Genomic DNA, 26,222 nt, shown 5'->3' on the forward strand with positions numbered 1-26,222 from the left:
GTGTCTTGGCTTTCCATGCCTTTTGCACCTCTCTTTCTTCATGTGTTCAATACTTTTTCCCTGTGTCATTCCATTTTATTACACATAACTTCATTTCTGAACGTATTTGTTTTGGTTTCTTTGTATGTATGGATTGCATGCCTTGTTACCGACGTGGTGAAAGTTTCATGTTAATAGCACTTTTAGAAATATATTTATCAGGAAAAATGGTGACATGTTCAATACTTATTTTAACCACTGTATACACACAGTAGTTCAGTTTATGGGAACAAGCCATCATAATCCATAAGCAGCAAAGCAGGACCAAACCATGGGTTTACTGTTCTCTTGATGGTCGATTCATAAACATTTACATTTATTAAAGCAAAAAAAAAAAGGCCTTCGGTTTCTTGGATGTTAGCCTGAGACTGTTTGAACTTTTTTGGACTATTACACACCTTGGTAACAATGGTGTTTTTTTTTTTTTTTAAAAGCCTGTGGCGTGTGAAACACACCCAAAACAGTCACCCGATGCCAAAAAAAAAAGTGCACAAGCAAAGAGTGAATACAAAACATGCAACGGGTGTACTATGGTCCTCCAAAAGAAGGACCTTACCCTAATCCCCCGCTGGTTTTGGCCAGATGAGCCATAGTGAGTACCTCAGTCCCCTCTGGAGGGTCTGCCAAAACAGACCCACCCAAGTACTAGGTGGGGCTCCCCCAAAGGGAGACCCCATGAAAGAGGGCGAACCAAGCCAGAAGGCCATGTCCACACCCTCCCAAGACTTTCAGGGCAGGCCCGAGGACCTACACACTACCAGTCACACAGTGACAAATGTGTACACATCAAACTTAAAAAAATACAAAAAAGTGACAAACACGGGATTCAATAAATAAAACAAAGTGGGGAGAAGGAAGTGAGAAGTGAAAGTGGCCATTGTGCAATACAATGGCCGGCCCTTCAGCCAGGAATCAAAAATTCCTCTGGTCCCAGCCAAAAGGCTCGGCCCTAGAGGCAGGTGTGAAAAAAGTATGTCAAAGTGCAGTGATCTTGGTGCCATAACTAAAAAGTGATATGCATCAGGGTGAGATAACGGCACTCCTGGACTGCCACTCCAGGGGCACATACACCACAGGCTTTCTCCAACCCCAACCAACAGCTAGACTGGTGCAGCCTTATCCCTAACAGGAAGGCATGGAACTTTGAGAGCTTAGGGAGAGCCCCTAACACTAAGGGTCCACCACTCCCCTCGTTCCTACTTAATTACATTCGGGGAATACTAACCGCCCCCCCGGTGGGAAAGGAGGGCAAGTGTTCTTTCCTGAAAAACTGATGGGAACAGGAACTACACAAATCTAGGCCAGAAGGCCAGGGACCTAACCCTTCAGCCAGACCCAGTGTTTCTCCATCCCCATCAGGAGGTAACTCTTCCGGATTTCTCTAAAGGAGGCCTAATAACGGCCCTCCGTTTGTCGAGCAGTCCGGTTTCGGTCCTCGTTCATACGAATTGTCCAGGTTACTATTACACCAAGTGGATTTGCATAGCCACCGCCACCCCTAATCCATGAATAAGGGACAGTAACACAGCGCCACCACTTGGTAACTGATAAGAACAGATACTACACTTGATCTTAGTCAAAAGGCCGAGAAGCCTAACAATGGTGTTGAATTACCTGAGCCTTTAGTGATATAGGAGCAAGAGGATGGAACCACGGTACAAGAATTTGACACTCCTGGAAACATCAAATGCCAAGACAGTTATGGAGACAGTAGCATTGGAACGCAGGGGAAATATGACACAGGCCACCAGACAGGTAAGCACTCTTTTGCAGGGAGGCTTCCTCTTGTTATTTTTTGTTGCCTGACAGGGCCGTTTTAAGAGCCCCTACAAGCAAAAGCTTACATGATAGGTGATGAATGCCATTTACAAAATAACTTTTGCACACCACCTTAAAACATTGAAGGAGGTGGAGTTGATTTTTACCACTTGCTGACCAAGCCTTTTCTGGAACTTTGTGTTTACAAATTTAAATTAGTATTTTCTGCTAGAAATGTACTTAGAAGCCCCAAACATTATATATATATTTTAGCAGACACCCTAGAGAATAAAGTGGTGATCGTTGCAATATTTTATGTCACACTGCATTTGCACAGCAGTCTTTCAAACGCAAATTAAAAAAAAAATACACTTTAATGAATAAAAAAAAAAAAATCACTAAAGTTAGCCCAATTTTTTTGTAGCATGTGAAAGATGAAAAAATCTCCAAATGTAACCATTTAAAACATATTACAGGTTACCTGTTTGGAGTTACAGAGGCTGTCTAGTGCTATAATTATTTCTCTTGCTCTAACGACCGCAGTTATACCTCACATGTGTGGTTTGAACACCGTTTACATATACGGGCCCAACTTACAGATGCGTTCACTCCTGCGCACAAGCACTGAGGGACAGGGTGCTCTAAATATTTTTTTTCTCATATTTATTTTACTTTTTATTTTTACACTGTTCCTTTATTTTATTTATTTTTTATCACTTTTATTCCTATTACAAGGAATGTAAACATCCCTTGTAATAGAAATAAGCATGATAGGTCCTCTTTATTTTGAGATATGGGGTCAAAAAGACCCTAGATATCTCATTTACCCTCAACTTTAACAAAAAAAAAATCCCTTCAAGCCCAAGAAGCAGAAGTGATGTCAGACAATGCTGCGGTCCTCCAAGGGCATAGAACTGAGTGGGGGCTATTTTGCCCTCACTTGACTTCCTGCCCAGGCATCAGATCCACTCCAGGCTTACTGACGGCTTCGGTAAGCTCAGAGACAATCGGGAAGGGGAGGGAGGGGGGAAGGTTACCTCTCCTGCTGCCTCTAAAAGTGATCCCGTGGTGAATCTGCTGCTGTGACCACTTTTATCTTGTAGTGAATCATCCACAGTACAAAATAATACAGGGTTATGGCAGCTAGCTGCTGCCATTACAATGGTAGTAAGCGTCAAAGTAATGACGTAAATATACTGTGGGCGGTCGGCAAGGCTTCAAGGAACGAAAATGGTTAAAAACAAACCTCAAATATAGCAACATAATACACAATACACTCAAGGAGAAGAGCACCAGCCACAATAACGAATGAAAAATTAGATCCCATCACTCACTTTTAAATTAAAACGTTTCTTATACCCTACTGTTAGGCTCTACATTTTTCCTTCCCTTGCCCACTGCAGTCAATGTGCGTTGCCATGCAACTGAATTACTATTTTATACCCACGTAGATTTGAGGGCGTGAAAAAAAAGGAAAAATATATATGCCAAAAAACATTAATTTGATTGTAATATTACTGACAAAGGGGTAAAATAAGGCCTAGTTGATGGGTTTCCATGCAATTTCTCTCCTTAGTAAGCCCTGTTTGCGGTTCATCTTCCAGCTTCCCACTGAGACATTTGAATTTTTGTCATTTGGGGTGAAGACTAAATTATAGGTTAACTTCAAGACTGAGTGGTGATGTTAGCTGGATAAGAGAGCTCAAGACATATCAGACTATGGTCATGACACTGCAGGTGGAAGGCACTGTCAGTTGAAAGTAGTCTTACTTTCAAAACATCACTCGTATTTAGAACTTTGCTATGGGGGATTCACCTATTCGACAAGTTATGTGGTGACAAGGTAAAAATTATACGTTAACCACCACCAACCCCAACTACCCATAATTAAAAATATGAATAGAAATACTGAGTTAGTAATGCATGTTACAATGCATGTTCCCTCTGCATAAAAAAACAATACACTGGACAGTCACGTACATTTGCTGCACTGCCTACCCCTCTGTGTCCGCTTTCATTGAAAGCAAAAGCAGACAAAACTACTACAGCTGTTGTACTGCGTGGTGGTAGATAGCACTACCCCCATACCCTCTACATTTCAAATATACACTATATTGTCAAAAGTTTTGGGGACTCCTGCCTTTACACGCACATGAACTTTAATGGCATCCCAGTCTTAGTTCGTAGGGTTTGATATTGAGTTGGCCCACCTTTTGCAGCTATAACAGCTTCAACTCTTCTGGGAAGGTTGTTCACAAGGTTTAGTAGTGTGTCTATGGGAATGTTTGACCATTCCTCCAGAAGCACATTTGTGAGCTCAGGCAGTGCCGAAAAGGCATGGTTTGCAATCTCCACTCTAATTAATTCCAAAGGTGTTCTATCAGGTTGAGGTCAAGACTCTGTGCAGGCCAGTCAAGTTCCTCCACCCCAAACTCACTCATCCTTGCTTTGTGCACTGGTGCGCAGTCATGTTGGAAGAGGAAGGGGCCATCTCCAAACTGTTCCCACAAAGTTGGGAGCATGAAATCGTCCAAAATAGCTTTGCATGCTGACACCTTAAGAGTTCCCTTCACTGGAACTAAGGGCCCAAGCCCAATACCTAAAAATCAACCCCAACCATAATCCCCCCTCTACCAAATGATTTGGACCAGTGCACAAAGCATGGTCTATAAAGACATGGATGAGCGAGTTTGGGGTGGACAAAATTGACTGGTTTGCACAGAGTAATGACCTCAGCCTGACAGAACACCTTTGGGGTGAATTGGAGGGGAGACTGCGAGCCAGGCCTTCTTGTCCACATCAATACCTGACCTCATTCTTCCAGAAGTGCATTTGTGGTCAGACATTCCTATAGACACACTCCTAAACCTTTTGGACAGCCTTCCCAGAAGAGTTGAAGCTGTTATAGCTGCAAAGGGTGGGCCAACTCAATATTAAACCCCACGGACTAAGACTGGGATGCCATTAAAGTTTATGTCAAAGCAATACTTTGGCCAATATAGTGTACTTAAATGTACAGTCACATATCCCAGGTGAGAGTACATCTGGTGGAGAGAGCACAAGTCACTGATTTGCTTTGAGCACCATTTGGTGGAACCAGTAAGGAATCACTAAAAGAAATACACTACTTTTGTAACATTTATATTCACTATGTTTATGGACTATGGTTCTTCATTTCATCTGATATATGAGCACCATATAGAATATTATTTTTGGATATTAAATTGGTGGATTTACACACATTGGTTTAATGCGTTTATGGTATTAGTGAATCCCAGCACAGATCATTATTTATTATAGAAAAATTTTGTGTAACTACTCTGTTCTAATTACCCAACCCAATTAGCATGGTGCAATGAAGTCTGGTACAGGTGTTACCATTAGTGTTACATGGTTGAACTACAGAAAGAGGTCATGTCTTGACCTGTGGCATGCCTTATATTGGAACACCAACAGTAACTACTGACAAAGGAATGCAAAGATTTACTCTACTAAAGGCTGCGCGTACAGGGTACCAAATGACACCATCAAAGCACATCTATCTTATGCAGATGAAAAACACAAGGTGCAGGTAGGAAGATTTATAATGCTTTTAAAAGAGAAGGATGGGGGGGGGGATATATATATATATATATATATATATATATATATATATATATATATATATATATATATATATATATATATATATATATATATACACACACTAATATATATATATATATATATATATATATATATATTTTTTTTTTTTTAAATCATACTTTCCTAGGTAGATGCAGCATCGGAGCGATGTTGCATCTGTCCCCCTCTGGTGCCGGTCCTGGTATGTGGGCGGATCCCGATCATATGGTCGCGATCTTTCCGGAGCCTGGACCAGCTCAGTGATGTCAGCTGACAACACTCCTGTGATCCACAGGAAAAGTACAGCCAAACAAGCTTTGCCTTACTTCTCCTTTAACTTTCTTTGTCAAAGAAAGAGGGTAGCAAAAAAAAAAAAAAAAATTACAAAGGGTGTTACATTGAACAGCTGACTTGCATATTCAAATGGATCAGTAACTGGTGTTGCCAGAACCTTGGAACAAGGGTGTTTTAAGCAACGAGTGGTCCAGATCATTTTAAGGGATTATTTTCAATCTGTATATCTTTCTATTTATCAAAGGTATCAGCAGCTGTTCTATGGAATACACTTAGCTGATATTGTATTCGCACTGTTGCTTTTATTATCTGCGTATCTACCTCATCTGCTGTAGCCTAGTCTAGATGACAGATAGAAAATAAGAAAACCTCTTGAAAGGTGAGATGGATGTCGTGAGACGTTAGAAAGAGATCTATAACGGCACAAAAAGACAGACTTGCCTGTAATTTCACACTCGGCAACAAATGCCACTTTTCAAGATGATGATGGCAAAACAATTATGCTATAGTATGGCCTGACTATACCCAATCCCCACAGAATGAACAGAACTGTTTTAGGTCAAAACGATTAATTAATGAACGATTATAGTGCCAGTCAAATGGACAAGCTAATTGACTTCAGTCTCAGAAAGCATGATGTGAAAAGATATTTCTCAGAGGACGTACAGTGATGGAAGAGACAATGGGGTAAAATGGAATAAAAGGCTCTCAAACAAAGACAAAAGTGCTGTTTTAAAGCTAAAGCATAGCACATTAGTATTGCCACTGTAAACCTGAATACACTCATTTTAAAATCTGAAATAAATCAAATTTACGTTAAAAAAAAAAAAAAAAAAATCCAGCAAATTTTAAAAATTAGATGTAGGTCAGTTATTTTAGCTGCTGATAAAAAGTATTTGTATAAAACAAAGACATTTGCTCTTATGGTTTCTCAGAACATGGACAGTTAAAGCAGAACTCCACTTTACAACCTGAATTAAAAATTAGGTGTGCTCCAAAACAAAATGAAGACAGGACATTGGACAGTAAAAAATAAAAAATAGAAAATAAAGAGTTGTGGGCCAACTCAGAATAACACCTATGACTCTCAGCATGCCTCATAGGTTTTTTGGTAAAGCCATACCAAATGAATGCTCACGAACACAGTGTGGGTCCCTCAATGGACTCCAAGAAATAGATTTTAGGTTAAGTATGAAAATCCCATTTTCCTTCTAGCCCATTGATGGTTGCAACATTTCACATTGTCCTAAAGCAGTCCAACTGAGGAATGGGCAACAGCAACAAAACATCAACACACCAACAAAAAAAAAAACAGAACTGGGGACTGCCTGAAGCTCAAAGAGCTGCTTGAAAGACCTTACGCCCAAAGCAAGAAACAGATGAGACCTTAACATACACCTGGTAAAACCTGGCAGCCTCGGAAATCTGGGAAACATTTGCTTGATGCCAAAAAGCAGAGGAAGCACTCGAAGGTCTAGTATTAGTGTGCCTTAACAAGAAAAGGGGAACCAGACGTTTAGGACCGTAAGCTTAAATGTTGGTCTGCCTAAGCAACCGAAAAATGAAGCAGGTTCCCCCTTATGTGGACCATCAGGAACCATAAAGAAAAAGTTAGTCTTTCTGATGGGCTTGCTGTGAGGTAAGCTCGCAAAGTTCAAGCTCCATCCAGGCAATGGAGAAAGCTCTCCTCCTAAGGAAATTGGGCTGGTCAGATGGATGAAATAACGTTGTCCTGGTTGGGGATAAAAGGCCAAAACTACCCTGGGTAGAAAAGAAGCTCTGGGCCTCAAGACCACCTTGTTCAGACACTTGCCTCACAGAGGTGATGTCATCAAGAAATTAAACCTTGTGCTGAGTGCAGAAAGAGGAATATCCCTGAATAGTTCAAAAGGTTGTTTTTGAAGTGCCGAGATCAAGATTCCACTGAGTCACACGTGAAGACACCCTGCAAAAAAAACGTCTTGATTGAAAAATGCAAAGCCAGAGGTCCCTGGAACAAGATTGCAGGTGCAGAGGCGTGACCCTAGGACTAAATGCTGGTCCAGGGCCATCTGCAAAACAGAGCATTTCCCACAGAGAATTTCCAGGAGTGAGTGTTTTGTCCTGCACCAAGCAAAGTGTGTCTTAAGTGCGCTGGTAGATTTTGCAGGAAGTAGACTTAGCCAATAGAGAGGCCTCTGTATCTCAAGACCTGGAATTCAACAACCATACCATTAAAGCCTGTGACCATGAAGCAGAATCTGAAAGAGCCCAAGGACACCAACAATGCAGCCCAATGACACCCAATGATGGGGCACTATTCTTTCCAATGAGACCAATGATTGGGCACAATTTCTCCCAATCACACAAACAATTAGGCCACAATTCTTCCCAGTGACAACAATAATGGGGCACAATTCCCCCCAGGGACACCAATGATGAGGCACAATTACTCCCACTGAAACAAATGATGGGGCAGTCCAGAGCTACGAGGACCACTGGAATTGCCTGTTATCTTAATCCTGTGAAGCAGACAAGCAAGGAGTTTTTGGAAGGAAAGGTGTAGATCAGGGAGTACTGACTCCACGGCGCCACTAAAGCATGGACTGCTTGCGCTAGAGAATACCTGTACTTGGACACAAATCTGTTGAATTTGTTGCTGAACCTGGAGGTCTACATCTGGCATACCCTACTTGTGACAAGTCTAGAAACACCTCCAGGGGTAGGAACCATTCCCTAGCTCCAGGCTGTTCTGGGGATTTCCACAGGATGCAAACGGGATTTCTATGCCGATGGCAGAATCTGATCTACCTCTTTAGAAGCATAAAACTTCTGGTTCCTACCTGATTGCTGATGTATGCCACTGCCATGGTAAAGTCCAACTGGATCTGTACCCCATAACCTAGAGGAACAAAACTGCTGAATAATGAAATCACCTTAAAGTTCCCGAATGTTGATAGGGAGATGAAATTCTTTAAACGTCCATGTCGCCTGCACAAATTGGGTGCCCAAGACTCCCCACCTGACAGACTGGCATCTGTTGTGAGATTCATATAGAAAACTGGAATAGAGAATGTCTGACTCCAGAATTGGATTCCTAAGCCACTCAGTCACAGTCTTTGGTCAGAATAATTGGTTTATCCAAAGATTGGACTGATTTGCCCCATGATGACTAGGATGTTAGGAGTAGGTATCAAGTGAAACTGATCAAATAGAATTGCCAGGAGGTGGCTACCCTCAGCTCCAGGGCACTCAGGCAGAAGTGAAGAGTCGGAGGGGGGGGGGGGTACACTAGAACTGAAGTGTTTGCAAGTTCTAGATGGTCGAGGGCTATGTTGTTCTTCAGAGCCTGTTCCAAAAGAATTGCTGATGTGCTGGGAAGATCGGAAGATGGGAACATGGAGGTATACCTCCTTGATATCTACAGAGACCAGAAAGTCTTCCTGAAGAAGGAAGGCTAAGACAGACCTGGTGGATTCCATGCAAAATTTCTGGGCCAGAACAAAAACATTTAAGGGCACTGAGATCCAGCCAGATTCCACTTTTTCTTTGGGAACTGTGAGCAGGTTGGAAAAAACCTCTAGAATCATTTCACCACCAGAAGATCTGCCAAGACTCTTAGGAGATTTGCTAAGCTGTGTGCTCACACAGGCAGGTTGGATGCACCAAACCAGGGAGGGGACTGGGAGTGAAACTCTAGCTTGTAGCTGGAAGGAAGCAAAGCCTGTATATGTAATGAGCACATACGGCTGCCCCAAGTGCACATATTATTACAAATTAAACATGGGAACAAGAGTTTTAAAATACCGAACACATTGATAAGAATGTCATCTGAGTAACCTTTTAAAACTGGCCATATACGTAATGATCAGATTGTTCAATCTCCTTGAGAGCCAACACTGTTGTACCTACCTGATTGGATACAAACAATGGATTGTTTAGGCATGCTTTGACTATATATTTGTTAGACATCATCGAACGAGATTCGAACGTGTGTGGCAAAAAAGTGTTACAAAACCTAGGACCCTGCATTCACTAGATCTGGTCTCTCACAGTACATAGAACATGGAAACTCAATTATTTTAGTAAATATAAACTGCTAAATACCTTTTCTCATCAGCAGTATATAGCAGTCTGGTGACTTCTATCAGTGTCTGGTTAAAGCTTGTAGGAGGAGTATTAATTCTCCTCTTATTGTCCTATGAGGCTGCATGATCCCTGACCCTCTGTCTGGACAGTGCTGATCACATGCACCCCCAAGAGAAAAAAAACCTCTCCAGCAATACATACCAAACTGAGCATGTGCAGAGTGACTCAAAAGGCTGTCTTATCAGGAGATGGATTGGGAACAGTAAAAGGGGAGGATCACAAAAGACAGGATCAAACAGCCTTTTTACACAATGTGGAGGATTAACTCCTTAGGTTCCACAGTGAGTATAACACGCATGCTTTACTGCATATACAGAATGATTTTACTGTTGTGGGTTTAGTAATACTTTAAATCTGAAGTTTACACCTTTGCTGTAACCTACTGACAGGGTCACAAACCTAATTGGAAGTCTGATGGTGAGAGCATCGACCCTTCTTTGGATAAAAAGCGCTTGTGATCTCTTATTGAGATCATTACTGTTTGGTAGGAGGCTTGGCCTTTTGAATCAGCACTTTTAAAACTGGAGCACGTTTTTTGTTTACATATGAGCACTTTGAAACGCTGGATCAGGGATCTTCAAGCTACAGCCCTCCAGATGTTGCGGCACTACACTGAGGCATTGTAAAACTCTGACATTCACAGACATGACTAGGCATGATGGGAATTGTAGTTCCTGAATAACAGGAGGGCCATAGCTTTAAGACCCCTGCTCTGGATGATCATATATGGAAGCCCTCAAAATTTCTAATTGCCTGCTCGCATTAGGCAAGTGGAAATAAGCTTAGGGCGAGTGTGGAGCCACATTGGAGGAGGGTTGAACAGGAGCCGATTCTCTTCCCAGCCTCCGCCCCCTGTCATTCTCTTGGCAGGGCCTGGCATACAGCGGGAGTCTGCAAAGAACTAGATGAGGTGGAGAGGTGGGGGGGGGGGGGGGGGTGTTTGGCCGGGAGCTGCCAAAGTTTACTTTTCCTACAAACACCGGTTAGTTTTCCTATTAACAAGGTGATTGGTTGCTCGGACGGCCTAGCATCCAATCACCAGCTTATGAACAGGGAAAGATAACTTTGGCAGCTCCAGCTCCCCTGTCCATTGCTGTGCTCCACTGGACAGTGAGGGAAAAAAGTAATGATCCTCTGATTTTGTACATTTGCCCATTGACACAGAAATTATTAGTCTATAATTTTTAATGGTAGGTTTATTTTAATAGCGAGAGACAGAATAACAAAAATATCCAGAAAAAACACATTTCAAAAAAGTTATAAATTGATTTGCATTTTAATGAGTGAAATAAGTATTTGATCCCCTATGAGCAAGATTTTTGGCTCCCAGGTGTCTATTATACAGGTAAAGAGCTGAGATTAGGAACACCCTCAAAGCGTGTAACCTGTATAAAATACACCTGTCCACAGAAGCAATCAGATTCCAATGTCTCCACCATGGCCAAGACCAAAGACCTGTCCAAGGATGTCAGGGACAACATTTTAGACCTACACAAGGCTGGAATGGGCTACAAGACCATTGCCAAGCAGCTTGGTGAGAGACTGACAACAATTGGGGCGATTATTCGCGAATGGAAGAAACACAAAATAACCGTCAATCTCTCTCAGTCTGGGGCTCCAAGCAAGATCTCACCTCGTGGAGTTTCAATGATCGTGAAAATGGTGAGGAATCAGCCCAGAACTACACAGGAGAATGCTGTCAATGATCTCAAGGTAGCTGGGACCATAGTCACCAAGAAAACAATTGGTAACACACTACACTGTGAAGGACTAAAATCCTGCAGCACCCGCAAGGTCCCACTGCTCAAAAAAGCACATGTACAGGCCTGTCTGAGGTATCTAATGAACATCTAAATGATTCAGAGGAGAACTGGGTGAAAGTGTTGTGGTCAGATGAGACCAAAAACTATCTCTTTGGCATCAACTCAACTCGCCATGTTTGGAGGAGGAGGAATGCTGCCTATGACCCAAAGAACACCATCCCCACCGTCAAACATGGAGGTGGAAACAACATGCTCTGGGGGTGCTTTTCTGCTAAGGGGACAACTTCACCGCATCAAAAGGATGATGGACGGGGCCATGTATTGTTAAATCTTGTTTGAGAAACTCCTTGCCTCAGCCAGAGCATTAAAAATGGGTCATAGACATCTATTCCAGCATGACAATGACCCAAAACACACGGCCAAGGCAACAAAGGAATGGCTCAAGAAGAAGCACTTTAAGGTCCTGGAGCAGCCTAGCCAGTCTCCAGACCTTGATCCCATAGAAAATGTGGCGGGAGCTGAAGGTTCGAGTTACCAAACGTCAGCCTCGAAACCTTAATGACTTGGAGAGGATCTGCAAATTAGAGTGGGACAAAATCCCTCCTGAGATGTGTGCAAACCTGGTGGCCAACCACAAGAAATGTCTGACCTCCGATTGCCAAAAAGGGTTTTGCCACCAAGTACTAAGTCATGGTTTGCAAAGGGGTCAAAAACTTATTTTACTCATTAAAACACAAATCAATTTATAATTTTTTTTAAACGCATTTTTCTGGACATTTTTGTTATTCTGTCTCTCACTGTTAAAATAAACTTACCATTAAAATTATAGACTGATCACTTCTTTGTCAGTGGGCAAACTTACAAAATCAGCAGGGGATCAAATACCTTTTTCCCTCGCTGTAAATCTCTCTGCATCATAAAGTAGTTTTTTTAAATACTATATTTAATATAGCATTCAAATATTTACTTAACAAGGCAGTGAAGATGTGTACGATGCCTATAATAGCCAATCATATTTTATCCTTATTTCATTTATCACAGTCAGATCAATTAAGTATGCTTTATGTTAATATTGTTGTATTTAATATTTTTTTTTTTTAACTTAATTCCGCATACAACATTTAACAGGGTCATTTCATGATATCATTTATGAGGGTGTGTTTAGGGGCGGAATTAGGGTGTTGGTAGGGGTGGGGTAGGGTTTGGGTAGGGCAACTGGTGGTGAGTAACTTAAGACCTAGCTAGTTGCTATGATCCCTGATATTATAGTCATTCATTGTTTGATATAATTTATTGACTGTTCATTTTATTATATGTTCTGTTGATTTCTAAGATTTAAAGAGACAGCACACTTTTTTCTTTATATAATATGATGCCATACATCCCAGGAGTCTTCAGGAGGAAAGGGAGGGAGGTGGGAATTTTCTCAGCCAAGCACAGCCCCTGCCTCCATGTCTGAGCCAAGGCCAGGTGGATTCCAGGAAGTAAATGCCATCTGTCCTTACTCAAGATGGCCATTATCAGAAATGCCATGAGGGATGTGTTTCAAAGTTAGTTCTCAGCAAGATAAAGCATGGAGAAATGAATGGATGAGTTTGCTTTGAATATGAAAATTACCAGTTACATTTACCGGTAACAGGTTTTCTAGGAATTCTTCCAGGACGGCACACCTGAAATGACGGGTCCCACCTGACAGGAAACAATCAACAGAGTTTAAAAGGCCCCTCCCTTCCCTCTTTCCTTCAGTTATGAGGAAGCATAAGCCCACACCGGTGCCAGAGGGTACATTCTGTGAGAATTAAAAAAACACACCACCGACAATTAAGGGTAGGGAAGTAGGCCTGCTGTCCTGGAAGATTTCCTAGAAAACCCGTTACCGGTAAGTGTAACTGGTAATTTTCTCTAGTCATCTTCCAGGACGGCACACCTGAGACGATGAGCAAGAAGTTCAGGCCTACCTTATGGTGGGACCACCACCTGTAGGACCTTCCTGCCGAACGCCAAGTCCTGAGGGGACAACAGCTCCACTCTGTAGTGCCTCAGGAAGGTATTTTGGCTCGTCCAAGTTGCTGCCCTGCAGATCTGATCAATTGAAGCGCCTGCCCTCTCTGCCCAGGAAGTTGCCAGAGATCTAGTTGAGTGAGCTTTGAGATGAGTTGGGATAGGTTTTCCCGAATGCTCATAGGCTACTGTGATTAGTCTGCTTAATCCACCAGGCTATCGTTGGCTTGGAGGCCTGAAGACCTTTCTCTTGGCCCGAGAAACTAATTAGTAAATGGTTTGATCTCCTGAACTCTCTCTCTCTCTAGATAGACCAGTAGACACCTTCTAACGTCTAGTAAATTAATATTTTCCTCCTTATCATTTTTGGGGTTCTGACAAAATGAGGGAAGTATAATTTCCTGTGACCTGTGGAAATCTGAGGTCACTTTTGGCAAATATAAAGGATCCTGTCTGAGGATTACCCTATCCTCTAGGAGCAACAAAAAGGGCTCTTTAATTGTCAGAGCCTGTAGGTCGCCAACCCTTTTGGCTGCCGTGATCGATAGAAGGAAGGCCATTTTAAGGGAAAGAAACTTAAATGAAACTTGAGCCACCGGCTCAAAGGGCCCCTTAGTTAGGGCATCTAGTACCAGGGACAAGTAGCAAGGTGGGAACCTGCTAGTTTTCACCGGGGTTACTCTCTCCCTGGCTGTCAAAAATCTTTATATAAGAGGGTTTAGGGCCAGCTTACTATCCAGAAGCACTGATAAGGCTGCAACCTGGACCCTGAGTGTATTGACTGCTAGGCCCTGGTCAACCCCCTCCTGGAGGAAATCCAGGACCCTCGGAATTGTTTGGAGAGAGCCTTCTCTAGACTGAGCCCAGCGAGAGAAGACTTTGCAAATTTTTGCATAAATCTGTCTAGTGACTGGTTTCCTACTTAGCAAAAGCGTATCAATCACTTTTTCACAGCAGCCCCAATGCCTGAGGATCTCCCTCTCAAACACCAAGCCGTCAGGGAAAGAAACCCCGGATCGGGGTGTAAAACTGGTCCCTGGTAAAGGAGATTGCGTCTGGACAGGAGATGCAATGGAGGAGCAATTGACCATCTCTTCAGGGTGGGGAACCATGCCCGCCTCGGCCACCAGAGCGCAATTAGAATAAGGCACCCGCTTGACCGAGACAGCTTATGTAATACCTGGGGGATGAGCACCAGGGGAGGAAACGTGTATGCTAGGCCAAATTCCCAGCTCCTGGCTAATGCATCTACTCCCCGGGAGCCCTGCTCCCTGGTAAGAGAGAAGAACTTGTGAACTTTTCTGTTCTTCCTGCAGGCAAACAAATCTCTCTCTGGTTTGGCACACCAGAGAAAACCTTGTTGTTTAGCTCTCACTCTCCCTGATGAATGGGTTGCCTGCTGAGAAAGTCTGCCTGAGCATTGAGGGACCCTCATATATGGACTGCCGAGACAGAGAACTGTTTTCTCTGCTTCCCCCAGGATCTCCTGGGTCAGCTTCATTAGCTTGCTGGACCTTGTTCCTCCCTGGTGGTTTAGGTAGGACAGAGCCACTGCGTTGTCCGAGAATATTTGTACTTACCTTCCCCGGACCTGGTCTTTGAAAAAGCTTAAGGTTTTTCCGACTACTAGAAGCTCCCTGAAATTGGGAGGAAGCCATGCTCTGCTCCAGGTCCCAAGGACCCTGGGCGAAGAGATCTCCCAGGTGAGCTCCCCAGCCCCAGGCACTTGCGTCCGTAGTCACGTTCAGCGGGTCCTGCTGGGTCCAGGTCCGACCTCCCGACAGGTTGTACGAACTGAGCCACCAGTCTAGGGAGTTTTTCACCTACCCTGAGAGGGATACCCTTATGTCCAGGGATTCCCTTCTCCCATCCCAGGAGGAGAGAAGGAATCCCTGGAGCCCCCAAAAGTGGAACTGGGCCCAGTGGACCGCTGGGATGCAAGATGACATAAGCCCCAGAATTCTCATAATGGTCCTCAGAGAGGCCTCCCCTGTGTCGTGAAGAGTGGACACAGCCCTCTGCACTTTTATTATCTTCTCTTGGGGAAGGAAGATGTTCTGGGTCACAGAGTCTACCTGGTAACCTAGGTACACCTTGGATTGTGAGGGATCCAACGAGGACTTCTCCCGGGTGACCATCCACCCCAGCGATTCTAGAGTGGACAGCACCTTGTCTCGGTCTGACCGGAGCTGTTCTAGGGCTGGACTGTAAATTAGCATATTGTCCAAGTATGGGATCAATGCTACCCCCTGGAGGTGTAGAAAAGACACCACCTCGGCGAGGACCTTTTTAAAGATTCTTGGACTGGCCACTAGGCCGAAGGGGAGTGCTTTGAACTGTCAGTGTTGGCCACCCTGGTCTGTCTGAACCGCAAACCGCAGGAATTTCTGGTGTTTTGGGGCAACGGGGACATGCAAATAAGCATCCTTCAAGTCTAATGTGATCATGAAGACTCCTTCTTGGAGGTGTCTTCTGACCGTGTAAATACTTTATATCTGGAACTTTTTGTACAGTAAGTACCGGTTTAGCATCTTTAAGTTTATGATCAGTCGAAACTTGCCCGAGGGTTTCGGCACCACAAATATGTGGGAATAAAACCCCTGGCCGATCTGACCTACAGGAACAGGGCTGATGACCTCCTGTTCTGCCAGCTCGCAGACACTCCCCAAAAGGCCCCTTGCTTTCAGTGGATCTCTGGGGAGATAGGTAAGGATGAAGTTTGGAGGGGGGTTGGACAGGAATTCTAATCTGTAACCCTCCCTTATAAGACTTAGAATGTAAGGGCTCTGTGTGATCTTCTCCCATTGAGGGAGGAACCACAAGAGCCTTCCACCAACCTTTATGTTGGCGTCATTTGGTCTCCTTGTTGGAAGGTCTGGGCCCGGAGAAAAGGATTCCACTCTTTTCCTTGCCCTTACCAAATCCCCACTTTTTCCTCGGCTCCTTCTTACCCTTAAACCGGTCTTTTGAAGGGGGGCCTCGAAAAAACTTCTTCCCTTTATCTCTTGGGTTTTGTTGGGAATTTTTTGCCCTTATCCGACAATCAGGACAGGACTAGTTCTAGGCCCGAATCGAAGAGCAGTGAGCTCTCAAAGGGTATAGCGCAGAGACGTGACTTTGGGTAAAAATGTGGGATGGAGATTTTACCTCTAAGGGCTCTTCTAGCAGAATTTAGAAAAGCTGCTGACTTGGCAGTTGCTCTGTTTCTACCACATCGTCTGCCAAATAGGCTACGGCCTTACCAATAACTTCCAGAGAATCTAACACCACCTTAGATTTGTTCTCGCATGCAACATAGTCCAACAACCTGCTGACCCATGCATCCGCATTTCTGGTGACACAAGCGGAGGCCACTGCTGGACCCATAGCTGCAGCGTTGGCGTCCCAGGCTCTGCGTAGCAAGGGTTCTGATCTCTTATCCATCTGATCCCGAATGTTTCCGGAATCCTCAAAGGAGAAATCCGAACGTTTGGATACTTACTTGTGCCAAAGAAGCATCCACATGAAGTACTTTAAAGAATTTTTCTTCCTCCACTTTAAAAGGGCATCTACGCCTCCAGGTCTTAAGTTTTAAAATTTTACTCTCGGGTTCTTTCCATTCTCTTAGGATTATATCCTTAAGAGATTTGTGCACTGGAAAAGACTTGGCCTGAGGTTTGCCGAGTCCCCTGTACACTCTATCCTGTGCTGAGACCTGAGTGGACAGCATCTGAATAACCTCAGACGCATAGATTGCCTTAAGGAGACCCTCCATGTCTTCGGCTGCAAAGAGATGTCCCCCAGGTCTAGTCTCAAGCTGACTATCTTGGTCCGAATCCTCTTCTTCCTCTCGAGAGCTCTGGTCTGAGGCCTCTGCCTCTTCCTCATCAGATTAACAGGGGGCCGGTCCCTGGGACTCCCCAGTATTACTTGCCGAGGTCCCATCCCGAGAGGGGGAGCTCTCCCTAGCGGAAGGGGCTTCTTCCTGCCGCTTCTCAACTGTGGCCCTGAAGGACTGAAGGGTTGCTAGCATCTCAGACTGTAGCACCTGGCTTTCCTTCATAGCCTGCTAACCTATAGGTGCATCTGAAGCAAAAAGGTTTGGTGTGGTCCTGTGGGAGTTTCTCAATACAGTTCCCACAACGCTTTAATTTAGCGGATGGCTTTGGACCTAGACCTGCTGGCCATCCCCTGAGCAGTGCATTCAGTCTCTGTAAAAGACAAATAAAAACCCCGTTTTAGCCATTACCCTTCGGGTATCATGCGGGGGAGGGGGAAATAGGGCAACCCCAAATCTCCTCCCCACACCAGCTGGGTCACTCACCCCCTGTGGTGACCTCTGAAGCTGCCAAATTCGGTCCCTCCTCATTCTCCATCCCTTTAGCAGACCAACCGACCGGGTAGGATGGCTCTGGGTAGATTGGGGGGACACAGGACCGAAGACCCCCGCTCCGCTACCGCTTTTACCATGATTGTCGCACCGCTCGCCGCCATTTTGCCGGAGTCGGCGGAAATTACATCACCTGAGCAAGCCGTACCGACGTCCGGACATGCGCAAAAGCAGTCGGACACCGTCGCTACAGCACAGTGGCAAGCAGGAGATACCTTGGCCCCGCCAGCCATACCTGACCCGGGACACTGCGCCGGATGCATCAGGGACTCCCTCCCCTCCAGATAAGAGATATTCGAGCGGCCCCTCCAAGCCATCCACCACTGTAAGGTAGGAGGAGAGAGTGGGATGTGAGGTCCCTGGGGTTATGGACACCCTCACCGTGTCCACTGCCACCAGTTTCTTAGGGGGGGGTTCTAGACATACTTGTACTTCCATACAGAGAAAAAATTGTGCGCTTGCATTAGATATTTAAATCTATATTACTACATGATTATCATAAGTAGATAAACAAATAAATAAAAATAAATAAAAAACACCATCAAAGTTAATTGTGAGTGAATTAGAAAGTCGCTATGCTACAGAGCAAACAGCGACATGTAAGTCAAATACTAATATTGACCATTGCATACATATAAACCAACAATAAAGTTATAAACTGGTGTGCAAAAAAGAAAAAAAAAAAAAAAAAACAAAGGTTATTCCACCCAAGTGCAAAGTCATAAGTGAAAAAGTTCAAAATTGCATCCTGAGTCGCAGGAAAAACGCATATCCAAAGTTCATGAATTGTATTCCTTAGTGTGTATAAAGGAATAAGGGGACGTGAAGGGACCTCCAACCACCAGTGGATCCGAAGGTTGATAATAGATGTATCCTTACCAGACACGTTGGACCTCCTTTATAGCAAGGTCTTAGAAGCATGCAGATTTAGCCCTCTGCAGGGACAGTAGATGTCAGCTCACCACACAGCTGGAGATGGTTCCGACACTTCCGCATTGATGTAAACACTCCCTCGTTTGGACTCGTAGGTAAAGAAGGGGAGAAAGAAAAAACTCCAATGGTATAGTATGTAAAAAAAGGGGAATTTTATTGCCTCATCTTTAAAACATCCAAAACATAAAAACATAAAAGCCACGCCTACGCAGTGTACGCCAGATCGCCATAGAGCCCCATGTAACCTAGCACGGGCGTCTCTGTTGTTTTTATATTTTATATTTTGCCGGCTTTTATGTTTTGGATGTTTTAAAGATGAGGCAATAAAATTCCCCTTTTTTTACATACTATACCATTGGAGTTTTTTCTTTCTCCCCTTCTTTACCTACGAGTCCAAACGAGGGTGTGTTTACATCAATGCGGAAGTGTCGGAACCATCTCCAGCTGTGTGGTGAGCTGACATCTACTGTCCCTGCAGAGGGCTAAATCTGCATGCTTCTAAGACCTTGCTATAAAGGAGGTCCAACGTGTCTGGTAAGGATACATCTATTATCAACCTTCGGATCCACTGGTGGTTGGAGGTCCCTTCACATCCCCTTATTCCTTTATACACACTAAGGAATACAATTCATGAACTTTGGATATGCGTTTTTCCTGCGACTCAGGATGCAATTTTGAACTTTTTCACTTATGACTTTGCACTTGGGTGGAATAACCTTTGTTTTGTTTTTTTTTTCTTTTTTTTTTTTGTTTTTTCTTTTTTGCACACCAGTTTATAACTTTATTGTTGGTTTATATGTATGCAATGGTCAATATTAGTATTTGACTTACATGTCGCTGTTTGCTCTGTAGCATAGCGACTTTCTAATTCACTCACAATTAACTTTGATGGTGTTTTTTATTTATATATATATTTATAAACACTAAGGAATGCAATTCATGAACTTTGGATATGCGTTTTTCCTGCGACTCAGGATGCAATTTTGAACTTTATGACTTTGCACTTGGGTCGAATAACCTTTGTTTTTTTGTTTTTTTCTTTTTTGCACACCAGTTTATAACTTTATTGTTGGTTTATATGTATGCAATGGTCAATATTAGTATTTGACTTACATGTCGCTGTTTGCTCTGTAGCATAGCGACTTTCTAAATCACTCACAATTAACTTTGATGGTGTTTTTTATTTTTTATTTATTTGTTTATCTACTTATGATAATCATGTAGTAATATAGATTTAAATATCTAATGCAAGCGCACAAATTTTTCACCTCATTGATATTTGTGGTTTTGTTGCAGCTGCAGTTATATTAATAATTTTTTGCTTGATAGCGCAGGTTTTCTCTTTCCTTTTTTTTATCCAGTTATACTTGTACTTCCCCCTGAGTATCCTTTGGAAGGGAGATCCCCCTCGGAAGGAGCAGAGCCCTGTCAGACCTTGCAGCCACCACTGGCTGCCCTAGGTCTGACATCCCAGGAGGGAGACCTCGGCCCCAGACCTTGGTCTAAAGATAGAAAAAAATAAACGGTTTTGCTGCCATCCTGTGGGAAACACAATCAATAACTGAGGGACAGAGGAAAGGGAGGGGCCTTTTAAACTCTGTTGTTGATTGTGTTTCCTGTCAGGTGGGACCAGTCATTTCAGGTGATCCGTCCTGGAAGATGACTGGAGAAAAAAGCTTTTTTGGCTGAGCAAATGCAGTTTAGATCCACTTTAAGAAACAGAAATGTTAATTGTTTATTTTTATCAATTAACAATATGAAAAGTAAATTTAAAGGAGAAATCCAAATATTTGCTGTGACCACCCTTTGCCTTCAAAAGAGCATAAATTCTAGATACACTTGCACACAGTTGTTTGAAAGAACTTGGCAGGTAGGTTTCTCCAAACATCTTGGAGAACTAACCACAGATCTTCTGTGGATGTTGGCTGCCTCAAATCCTTCTGTCTCTTCATGTAATCCCAGACAGACCCCATATTAAGATCACGGCTCTGTGGGCACCAAACCATCATTTCCAGGGCTCCTTGTTCTTCACACTGAAAACAGTTCATAATGATATTAGCTGTATGTTTGGGGTCAGTGTCCTGCTGAAGAAAAGATTTGTGGCCAAACACATGCCTGCCTCCCTGATTGCAAGCGGAAGTGTGTCAGCCAGAAGGCATTTGCACCTGTGTCACCACCGAATCAGTAATATTGTGTGAGAAACACCCACTAAATTCAAAAAGGCAAACATTACCTACTGCGAACGTAAGGAGTAAATGCACCAAGTGAAATGGCGCCCTGAATGTAAAAACTGGACTCTATTTATGCTGCAGGTTCCTGGAGAAGACCAAACTTCACCTGTCACAGTGGGCATACCCCCCAAAGTTCTTCAGGGCCAGGGTGCCAAAAGAATGGACCATGGCCCTGGACAGCACCCTTCAGGTAACATTTGTTGCACCACGTGCCAAGGTCCGCGCTGGTAGCAGAATCCAGTGCCCAGTGACTTTACAGGTTGGCCCACTTCTGCAAGGTCCGGGTACAGTTCCCAAGATGTACATTGAGGTTAACCGATCCAGATACGGCTAATGAGTCTTGAGGCAATAAGCAGCTGAACCTTGACAGAAGTTGCAGCCGAAGTAGTTGAATAAAAATAGAAAAGGACTGATGTAGAAAATGTTTCCTTAAGAGGACAATAGCAAAAAACTGTAGTACCTTTAAGTGGGTAAGGTTATACTAGGTTGAACTGGGTGGTGTCCCCAGCAAAGCCTGTGCCAGCATTCAATCATATGACTACAAGCCCTGTACTATACAATTAAGATTTATAGATTTAGAGAGAGATATATATATACACACACACACATACATACATGTATACACATATATACACATACACACACACCGTATTTTTTGGACCATAAGACGCACATTTTTCCCCCAAATAACATGGAGGGAAATGTCTCTGCATCTTATGGAGCGAATATACACAAGGCACCGCTGGCACTGCCCCTTGCTGCCCCTCCATGTTAGTACCAGAAGAGATGCAGGAGAGCGGAGGACAGACATCCCAAGCCCCCACGAGCGCCGGCCAATCTCCCGGCTGGGCCTGACACTTGCTGAGATAGAAGATAGAGCAGCCCAAGCGATGGCAATGGTAAGGCTGCATTTATGGCACAGGTCAGGCTGTATTTCTGCATTTTATTGGCACTGGTAAGTCTGCATTCCTTTGGCACAGGCCAGGCTACATTTCATGGGCACTGGTAAATATTTTAGTACACCATTTGGTTCATAATTTTTTTTCTTGTTTACCTCCTCTAAAACCTAGGTGCATCTTATGATCAGGTGCGTCTTACGGATCAAAAAATACGATATATGTATATATAGATCTCTCTCTCTCTCTCTCTCTCTCTCTCAGAGATATATATATATATCTCTATCTCTCTATCTATCTACACACACACATACTGATAATAGTGTGAAGAGTTAAGACATTACACTCAAAACTTTAGCTAAGCAGCAATTTACCTAAGGGCTTAGTTGATTGAAAAGCTCTAATAACCTGAAACCACTAGAGGATGCTAAAATGGGAATTAGAGGGTAGGATGGTGAAAATAATGTAAGGCCAAATCCTTTCAGCTTAATTCTTAAGTGGATGCAGTCATGGAGTGAAAAGATGACTTAGACACCTTTCTGGTATTACAGATAACCCTTTCAACTCCAGCAAATTCTATTGGCCAAATGGAAGTTGGCAAATAAAACACCACAACACCAGTCTACACATTCTAAATATTAATCTAAAAAAATTTTACAGAACAATTTCCAAGGCCTGTTCTTTCTGGTATTGGGTCCACTGTGTAAATTAAGTGGGATTAGAATCTCTTTGAGTTCCTACTATCCATCTCCACCTGCTCCCTTGTTATAAGACGTCTATACAGTATACAAGAGGCAGAACAGACCGTGGAGGAGGGTTTCTCACATATTATGTAAGGTTTTTAAATTTTAACATACCTTCTCCTTGTTCTCTTCAAGCTTAATACAGGCTTTAGAAAGTTTTTTTGAACATTTTTCTAGCTTAAAGTGATTGCAACCGATCACGTTGTAAACCATTTAGATTAAAAATAAAAATTTAAAAGGCAAACCATTTGTGTATAGATATTAAAAAAAACATCAACACCTTTTTTCCTCTTTTCTATAAGTGATCACATTCCCTCTGTTCTTAGCTGCATAAGAGCTGGGGGGAGGAACAGCAACAGCACACTGAACTTCCCAGTAAAAGGCTGTGCAGGGGGGGGGATGTCAGGACAAGTCTGATTATTGGAGGAGAGCAGGCAGAGTTCCCAACTAGAGAAATGACCATGATGTGCTCTCCTGCTCAGTGTGGTCAGTTTTTAATAGTAAAGCAAAAGGACTGGTAGAAACACCAGGGATTTCACACAAAGGCAGCAATATAAAGAACAGGAGACGTCATACAAGTAAATGATACAGCAGGCACATACACTATATTGCCAAATGTATTGCCTTTACGTGTACATGAACTTTAATGGCATCCCAGTCTTAGTCCGTAGGGTTCAATATTGAGTTTGCCCACCCTTTGCAGCTATAATTCATCCCAAAGGTGTTCCATCGGGTTTCTCCACCCCAAACTCGCTCATCCACACTATATTGCAAAACATTTTGGGCCACCCCTCCAAATCATTTGGTGGAGTGGGGGATTATGGTGTGGGGTATTTTTTTTAGGGGTTGGGCTTGGCTCCCTAGTTCCAGTGAAGGGAACTCTTAAGGCGTCAGCATACCAAGACATTTTTGACAATTTCATGCTCCCAACTTTGTGGGAACAGTTTTGGGGATGACCCCTTCCTGTTCCAAAATGACACACCAGCGCACAAAGCAAGGTCCATAAAGACATGGATGAGTTTAATTTGGGGTGGAGGAAATTGACTGGCCTGCAAAGAGTCCTGACCTTAACCAGATAGAACACCTTTGGGGTGAAATAGAGCGAAGACTGAAAGCCAGGACTTCTCGTCCAACAATGCCTGACCTCACAAATGTGCTTTTGGAAGAATGGTCAAACATTCCCATAGGCTCACTCCTAAACCTTGTGTACAGCCTTCCCAGAAGAGTTGAAGCGGTTATAGATGCAAAGGGTGGACCAACACGCAACTATTGAACACTATGGACTAAGACTAGGATGCCATTAACCTTCATGACCGTGTAAAGGCAGGCGCCCCAATACTTTTGGCAGTATAGTGTATCGGGAGTATGAAATGTTGGTGTAACAAACACTTAATTTACGCTAAGTGGGCTAATGGAGCAATGCAAAAAGTCTCCCTCTTTATTAAGGTAAAATGGGGTAGAACAACAGCCTCCTTTGTCTATCAGTGTGGCAATGAAGTACAGATTAGATGGGACGTGGTCAGTGCTTCTTTGTGTTAAATGCTGCTTGCATCGGTTACGGAGCATGGTCACACACACTACACTGAAATGAAGTTAGAGTGGCTTTCAAATGATCAGAGCATTGTTTTCCTGCTTAGCGGGGTTCTGGCCAGCTCTGCTGATACTGTGCACAGCTTTGACAAGAGCTTTGCAAATTCAATATGAATGCTCTGGAAATGCTGGCAAATGGTGTACCAATTCTGCTAGTGATTGAAAAGCGATAGGCAAAAGGTAACTTGCGAAATCAATGTAAAAAAGACCTTAGAATCAAGCATTACTGCCTGGCCAGGAAAGTGTGACCTGGCAAAAAAAATAAAATAAACACAGATTCAGACTACTGCTCATGAAGATATGAAGAAATGAATATATGAAGTATGTTGTCACCAGTGACCCTGTTTCTGTGTTAAAAACAGGGCTTCCTCTTTCAGTGTTCACTGTTAACAACTGCTGGAATCACAGCCTATGATAAAACCATCAAGAAATATATTGTATCACCAAATTATCCTAAAGGATTTCACTTGTCAATTACTTTTCATCGGAGAAGCCTAATTGCCAGTTCTTATTCTCATTGTATTACCATATATGTTATTAATGTAAAAATTCTACTGTACCTTATAATACTCAAAAAATATTTGAAAGAGAAAAATGGGGCTTCTCTTTACAGTAACAAATCTGTGCCATGGCCTACCACAGGGATGCCAGGACTAACCAATATAGTTGCCTTGTTTGTATGTGGAAAACAAGGCTCTAAACCTTTTTAGTCTTACAAAAAAATAAAAAAGATTTATTTCAAAGGACTCGTGCATTTGCGCTTTTGTTAAAAGATAAGTTCACCTTTAATAACATGTTATACCCATGCAACATACTACTAGACTAGCAGCTCCCGCAACAACCCCCCCCCCCGATCCCCAGTTGACAGTGGGCCAGGGATCTTCTCTGCGCATCCACTGTCACAATTTTAAATTTTAAATTCCACCTATCTGGCAAAGTAATTTATTCACAGAGTTTTGTGAATGAGAGAACTAAAACTACCATCAGCCATGGCAGCGGGCAGGTTGTAGTTCTCAATGAACTACCAGGGCACTGATGAGCACTCTGGGTAGTTCATGGAATCTTCCTACCCGTATAAGGTACTGGCCAACAGTTACACTGAGTCTGCAGTGCAGGAGCCTGAGATTGCACCCACAATCTGCTGATCCTAGCAAACATTCTTTTTTTTTTTAGCCTTCAAAAAGATGTGCTTTTTTTAATTTATTTTAAAGGTGAACTTATCCTTTAATATCAGGACTACTCTTCTCCACATAAAAGTCAACAGAAATGCACAAGTAGCCTAAAAATGCTCAGGAACTGGTCAAATGTGGGCATTTGTGAAGAAACTCAGCTGGAACTCATAAATGTTCCAAACTCATCTTATCTACACAAACAAGCCTGTTCTTTAAGTTGAAAGTAACAAACCCAAGGATATACCTCAATGTTAGTTAAGGGGAAATATTAGGAGAAGGCATAATAATCAGAAAAAAATAGAAACATTTAGGCATAGCTAGGGTGTCTTAATAGGTCATAAGTCAAAACTGTCCTATGTGTAAAAGGTGCTGGTAGACACCATCAGTTTATTTCTTCAGCAACCTATAGTTGACCCATACATATTTAGTTTGACCAGATGGAAATTCTGAAAAACCGTTTGCCATCATAGAGTCAACTAAATTCCTTTGAAAGCCCTACAATTTCCTCTAGACCTGCTATTTGAATGGAATTCCAGATTTATATATTAAAGCTGCATTTAGGTTGTTTTTTTTTTTTTAACCTTAATTCCGAAAATGCATTAAGGTAAAATACCTTCAGCCTTTAGAACCACTTTAACATGCATGGTGGTAAGCTAGCCCATTAATATGAATCGAATGCTC

At 43.0% G+C, this 26,222-nt stretch overlaps 1 protein-coding gene and 1 pseudogene across 1 annotated transcript in view; both read right to left on the reverse strand.

Moving 5' to 3' along the window:
- LRPPRC (leucine rich pentatricopeptide repeat containing) overlaps positions 1-26,222 on the reverse strand; it is a 337,307-nt gene that overhangs the window by 129,468 nt on the left and 181,617 nt on the right. The window lies entirely within an intron of this gene.
- Positions 1,511-1,635, reverse strand: LOC141141981 (U2 spliceosomal RNA; annotated as a pseudogene).

Source organism: Aquarana catesbeiana, linkage group LG04 (genome assembly GCF_042186555.1).
Source record: "Aquarana catesbeiana isolate 2022-GZ linkage group LG04, ASM4218655v1, whole genome shotgun sequence".
Lineage (NCBI taxonomy): Eukaryota > Metazoa > Chordata > Amphibia > Anura > Ranidae > Aquarana > Aquarana catesbeiana.